General features: G+C 37.1%; 1 protein-coding gene across 2 annotated transcripts in view; it reads right to left on the reverse strand.

Moving 5' to 3' along the window:
* The window catches only part of LOC145486899 (uncharacterized), a 29485-nt gene extending 24789 nt beyond the window's left edge, over positions 1-4696 (reverse strand). Inside the window, exon 1 of one of the 2 annotated variants that reach the window (XM_081465610.1) lies at positions 3776-4696. The gene's annotated coding sequence lies outside the window, so the exon portion shown is untranslated. Of the gene's footprint in view, positions 550-3775 lie in introns of those variants that run through there. The other variant, XM_081465609.1, reaches the window with a different exon arrangement.
* Between the last annotated feature and the right edge of the window lie 1429 nt (positions 4697-6125).

A 6125-nucleotide genomic window follows, 5' to 3' on the forward strand; every position in this document is an offset into this window, starting at 1 on the left:
AAATAATTCACTAGCTAGTCACTTGGAGTAATCAATGGTACCCATCAATCACAGTCCAGAGAAGAGAGACATGAATAGGGTCTGTTTTAAAGATTAAAATTCATTTGTGTCACACTTTATGGGCCAAATCTGGAAGTTTCTTTTGGTGAGTCGCAGCTTGTATATCTGTTTTGTTGCGGTAACAATTCAGTAAGAGCTTGCTGCAACCTTGAAAAAATCTCAGAAGTTTCCAAATATAGTATATAATAAGGCAGTCGGAATTTTTTTTTAATTTCTCGCCGCCGATAAAAAACTACGTAATCCAACTGAAGCACAGAACAGACTTTTACTAGGCATTAAGAACAATAATGGCAAAAATTAAGTTACCAGGAAAACCTCATAGCATGGTAATATTTGGAACACAGTAAAGAAAAATCGAAGAACTTATCGAGACTAAAGCTCTCAAGCTTACCCCGCGAGAGAAAATTGAACTTGAAGTTATCCATATTTTAATCAAAACAGACGTTTCGCGTTGGTTAAAAAAACACCAGAACACACGCTTTAAGCATTCTTACGAGGTTTCGCTTTAACTTGAGAAAGCTTGAGAATTTAATCACGGGGTCACTTAGAGAAATTAACTAAAGTGAGTTGATTTAAATAGTATTAATTCCAAAAGTTACCTTGCTATGAGTAGATTTTTAGCATATAATTTTTGCACTTATTGCTCAAACTTTGAGCGGAATCCGTCTTATTTGTTTGATTTTTAATAAAAGACAGTTAAGACTGCTTTTTACTGAAAAACTTCTAGACCGATTAGAAACAACGTGACTAGCGTTAGTGCACAGAAAAAGAGTTTCTCAGGCACCTGAGTTAACTAAGGCTAATATTGAAACTGTTTCAAATTAGGTTTTTTCAAGATCTGTTGAAATTGTTTTATTTAATGTTGATTCTCGATGGATGAAAATTTATTAGTCGCAAAATGTTCTCAATAGATGAAAAATTTTCGATCGATAAAAAAATTGCTCGACTGATAGAAAATCTTCCAGTCTTGACAGACATCTCGAGATCATATTGAAAAGGCGTTTTCCAAAGGGCACATACCTTTTAAGTTGTTGCACGGTGTCTCAAGTACTCATTATCAATTAGAATTTTACTGACCTCCCCGGATCATAAGGTGTGATTCAGAAATGCCACAGATTTTTTTGAATTGTTGCACGGTGCTTCAAGTACTCATTGTCAATTAGAATTTCACCAACTTTTCCAGATCAGAAAGTGTGATTCAGAAATGCCACAGGTTTTTTTGACTCGGTGCACGACGTCTCAAGTACGCACCATCAATCAACGTCTTAAAAGGTGGGTTTACATTTCGCTCGTGGAATGGCATCTGCGCTCAATGATGTGTCGTATTTGACTATACCAGGCTATGCTTCATTGGAAAATACTAAGGCCTCCTTAGATACATATGTAGGTTACTTTATCTGGATTGAGTGAAGGATCACATCCGGACCTACCCACCACAACGAATAAGGAAGTTTTTTGTAATCTTTGTAACAGAACGCTACTGTGAGCAGGATAAGTAGGGAGATTAAGCAAACCACGACGAGGACGGCAACGAGAACCTCACCAACAAAAGGTTTGATGAGCGAAACAATAGCTGTGCACGTGCGTTATAAATCTTTGTACACTTCTTTACCATCCTCTGCAAAACAAGAACGTGTAATGATCAAGTTCTGCTTAGTTTGGTGAACGCGAGCGACGACGGCTAATATTTGTATTTCCATTTGCAATTGAATGCTGTCATTGCATATTTAGCCTAAGCTCGTTTTTAGAGCCATAGGTGTACTGAACAGATCTAGACAATTGCTAATTTCGCTGGTAAAATATAAATTCATTTTTGACTAGGCGTCATCCTCGGCGTCGCCGTTGTCGTCGGCTTTAAGCTCCCTTACAACAAATGTCGTCAACTGATCATGATAATATTAATAAGGTCTCTTTCTGACATGCAAGACCGTTTTGCCTTTTAGTTCTTTCGAGGGAAGCTGAATGCATTGCTATGTTTACCGGGACTGAAATATAGCCAAGTTGCCGGCATGGTGTATGTAAAAGTCAGTTAGAAGGTTTCCAATCAACGTCTGCAGAGTTGTTTAACATATAATAGGGAGCTTAAGAAAACCACGACGGCAACGGCAACGTCGCTAAACACAATGGCTGTGAACGTGCATTATAATTCTTTGTACATATTTTGCCGTCCTCTGCAAAACAACAACGTGAAATGACCAAATTCTGCGTTGTCTGGAGAACGTGAACCACGACGGCTAATTTTCTAAATTTTATTTCGAATTTATCGATGTGTCCTAGATTCAGTTTCGTGATAGCTTTGACAGTCATAAACAAAGTAAATGACTTCAGGGTGCCACGAGATTCTTAGGTAAAATATAAAATCATGTTTCAATCGACGTTGTCCTCAGCGTCGCCGTCGTGGATTCTTAAGCTCCCTATTTTAATGCCGCCAAACCCATAGAATCTGTAAATTGCACAACTCGATCACTATTAACTGACGTATCAGACGGTCATAAAACATGCAGGTCTTTTGTCAATGTAAGAGAAATTTATTCACTCACCGTTGTATATATGCAGCTGTGCAACACGAACATTTGCAAACATTTGAGAAATGATCTGATATGCTGTACAAGTTAACCGCGGATTACTTTCCTATTGGCCCAAAATCCCAGCCAAGCTTGTGTACGAGTATGCAAACTGTTCAAATTGATTCTTAATTCAATTTGGATAGTGTCCAAATTAACAAGTAATTTGGACAGTTCTCTGTGCAAAATAATTGATAAGTACGACAACTACCCCCTGGTCCAATTTGCAGATAATTGGATTCAAAAAAATCGTTTGAATTGATTGTTAAATTGGACTCGGCCAAGAGCATCGTCTAATTTTGGCTGTCGTTGGAATGTTTTTCGTCCAGTTGTTCGCAAATTAGACAGCATGTAATAAGACAATTGCTATTAATAGATGTACTAATTTAGTGAAAGTCAAATTATAATTTATATATCTGCCGGTTGATACAAAAATATACGCTTAAAATGTGTGTTACGATTTATATGTCATTAATCGTAGTTTCCTTTTTTCAGTGATCATGTCTAAATGAAGTCTGGATCATACAGATTCGACTGTTTTAAGTCAGTCAGAGATTTCCTGTTCTTCGTTGTCATGGTAATATAGATTTGTGAAAATACTCCATGCTGTGCGTATGATATTAATATCTGTCTAAAAGACGCACAAAAGCCGATTAAAATAGTTAGTTACGGTAAAGCGAAACCGCACCGAAACATTTTGAAAAGCACACATATGTTCTTCCGTACTGCTCTTAGTCAGCAAAATTTCACTGTCTCCAGCGAGGCTTATATAATGAGTTTTCTAATCTTGCAAAACTGCGCACAATAATCTCTGGCAAACAACAATAGTTTAAGTGAATGTAAATAGCTATCACGCTTTGATTACAACTGAGAGCCTCAAAAAGCTCGCTGTTCAGTTGTTTGCACTAACATCATAGCACGAGAGTTAAAATCCAAGTTTAAATATCAATGAAATATTCCTCGGCATCAATTCAAAATCAGCAATTGATATTGTACGTTGATCGCAGTCTAGAACACAAGTTATCGAGAGACAATTACACACGTAAAAGTGCACTTAAAACTCATGTATATTAATGCTTTGGTAATTAAGATACACACAATACCTTTATGATTGTAGAAGGTATTTATTACCAAAAGCCTGGCTTTCTTACCTTGAACTTATACCGACCGATCAGTCCAATTTTTTTCTGCACACCGGCTTATCTTTAATGCAAGTCAGTCTGGTTTCACCCCACTGTTTAGCTGCTATTTTCACATCTCTGTGAGCATCTCGTTATGGTTCACTTCCTTAGCACGTCATGGCCATATGTAGACGGATGCTAAACTCGTCCGAATGACGTCATTTACCGAAAGTACGTCATAACCAGGAACAGTTTTGCTTGGCGTTGTCAGGGTTGCTATAAATGCTTAGCGGATTTGTATAAAACAACTGCAAATAAGGTAACTTTTTATTTTTAGCTGCGAACAGTCTTTGGATTTGTCAAACAACTGCGTCAAATAGAAAGAAAGGGTCAACTGAGAACTGAGGGGCAGTTTTGACCCTACACAACAAAATAGGATTAACAGATTGACGATAAGCTAATTTGCACAGTAAACCGTCAACAAGTGGGAATTAAAACACTCTGAACGTTCCTCGATCCGTCAATTCAAGATAGCAAGGACATAACAAGTCTGTTCAGAGACTACATTAAGCAGCTTGAAATTGAGAAAAGTTACAAAATTCTTCAAAAAGTTTAAAACCATGGACCTTTTAGGGCCTTAGCTGGTAACAGGCAAGGCGAGGCACTTGCCTCAGTCATTGTTTTTCACGAGTAGTGATAGCCAGCGTAGCGTAGTTAGAATGAGATATAGCAGTTAGTAAAGGAAGAAATAATTCACTCGCTCGATAGGTCGTGAACAATTTTTTGGTGGTAATTCCGGTCATTCAGATGACCAGGATATTTCACGAGAGGGTTGGCAATTGTGAACAGAATGGCTGCCAAAGGGAAAAATTGATCTTTCGCGTTTGGAGTCGAATAATTGCTCCCAAATTGGTATGCAACAAAGGTGGTTGTATAATTCGATCCGTCGATAACTTTGACAGCGGCTTCAAACCGCGAAACTTTGCCAAAAATCATGTGCGAAGGTTTCACGCTGGATCAGTGTTTTTCTTTCATGAATTATTTCAAATTTCCATGTCGTCTCAGTTTTTCTTTTATCTAATTGTATTACTTTTATTTGTTAAATATTATTATTTACCTTTTTAAACGCAAACCATCCTTTAGTAGCTTGAAGGCAAAAAAAGGTTCCCACGTCAGGATTGGAACCGACCTTCGATTAGACTCCGATTCCCTGACTTACACCACGGCGCCAACCTGCGATTATAAAGTCATCACGAGAAAAAAAGCTCTTTTTGAGTTATGTTACCATATGTATCGATGCTAACCTCGATAGAGTGTAAGCTCGAAGTCCAAAATAACAACTCGTCAAGTATGTAAAAAAATATCCATGAATAATTCTGCACTGTCATGTAGGCTTTCCCTTAAATTCTGACCTCTGTAGATGATGAGCTCAAAGTCCAAAGAAAAACTCGTCAAGCATGTAAAAATATGCATGAATAGATAACATGACCAGTGAAACAAGTCATTTAGTATGTACATTGAGTGGTTTCACGCAGAAAACGCAGCTCGACCTTTCCTTCGTTCACAACGTCCTTGGGATATTTCAGTTGATGTTAAGAAACCAATTAATGATAAAATCCCAGATGATCTAACCAAGACAATGGCTTTATATTCACTAGTCTCCAAGTTAAAGACTATTTGGTGTATAGCCAAGGTGGTTGCATAATTCGATCCATGCATCAATATAGTGAGGTTTCCGTATTTTCAGAGCAAATTGTTGCATCTTATGCGACAATAAGATTCTCAGGCCCGTATCTCTGAACCCATGTGATAGGCAGCGAACGACACTGAACAATTTTAAAAATAACATTAGACAAAGAGACCTTAATGTTTTCATTGAGGGCACGTGCACAAAGTGCGTTATCTGCACTACTTGATGAATTTATATAATATAGTCTTAAATACCTTTATCATGATTGCAAATAGATAATAAGCTTTACGTTGTACGTTCTTAACTTAAGATAATTTTAACATGTGTGTACAAATCTAAATCTCTTATTCATTTATCTATCTACTTATTTTCTTGTTATTATTGTTATTATTATTATTACTATTATTATTATTATTATTATTATTATTATTATTATTACCATGTCACGGATTAGGGCAAGTGTCTTTTGCGCTGCTGAGATCAGCATTACTTTGCTTAAGAGGCTCGCGAGCTTCTAGGAGAGTCCACTTAGAACTGTTAGACATTGACTTAGATATTAAAAAAGGACATGCAAACGCTATTTCTGGGGAACTCTTGCCAAAGCCAGGAATACTTAGCCAAGAAGTGTCTGTAATTTTTTTTGTAGTTGACACTATTTATGCTTAATAATAACAAGCTGCGAGAGTACAC

The sequence above is a fragment of the Orbicella franksi genome, chromosome 5, assembly GCF_964199315.1.
Source record: "Orbicella franksi chromosome 5, jaOrbFran1.1, whole genome shotgun sequence".
In the NCBI taxonomy this organism is placed as follows: Eukaryota; Metazoa; Cnidaria; class Anthozoa; order Scleractinia; family Merulinidae; genus Orbicella; species Orbicella franksi.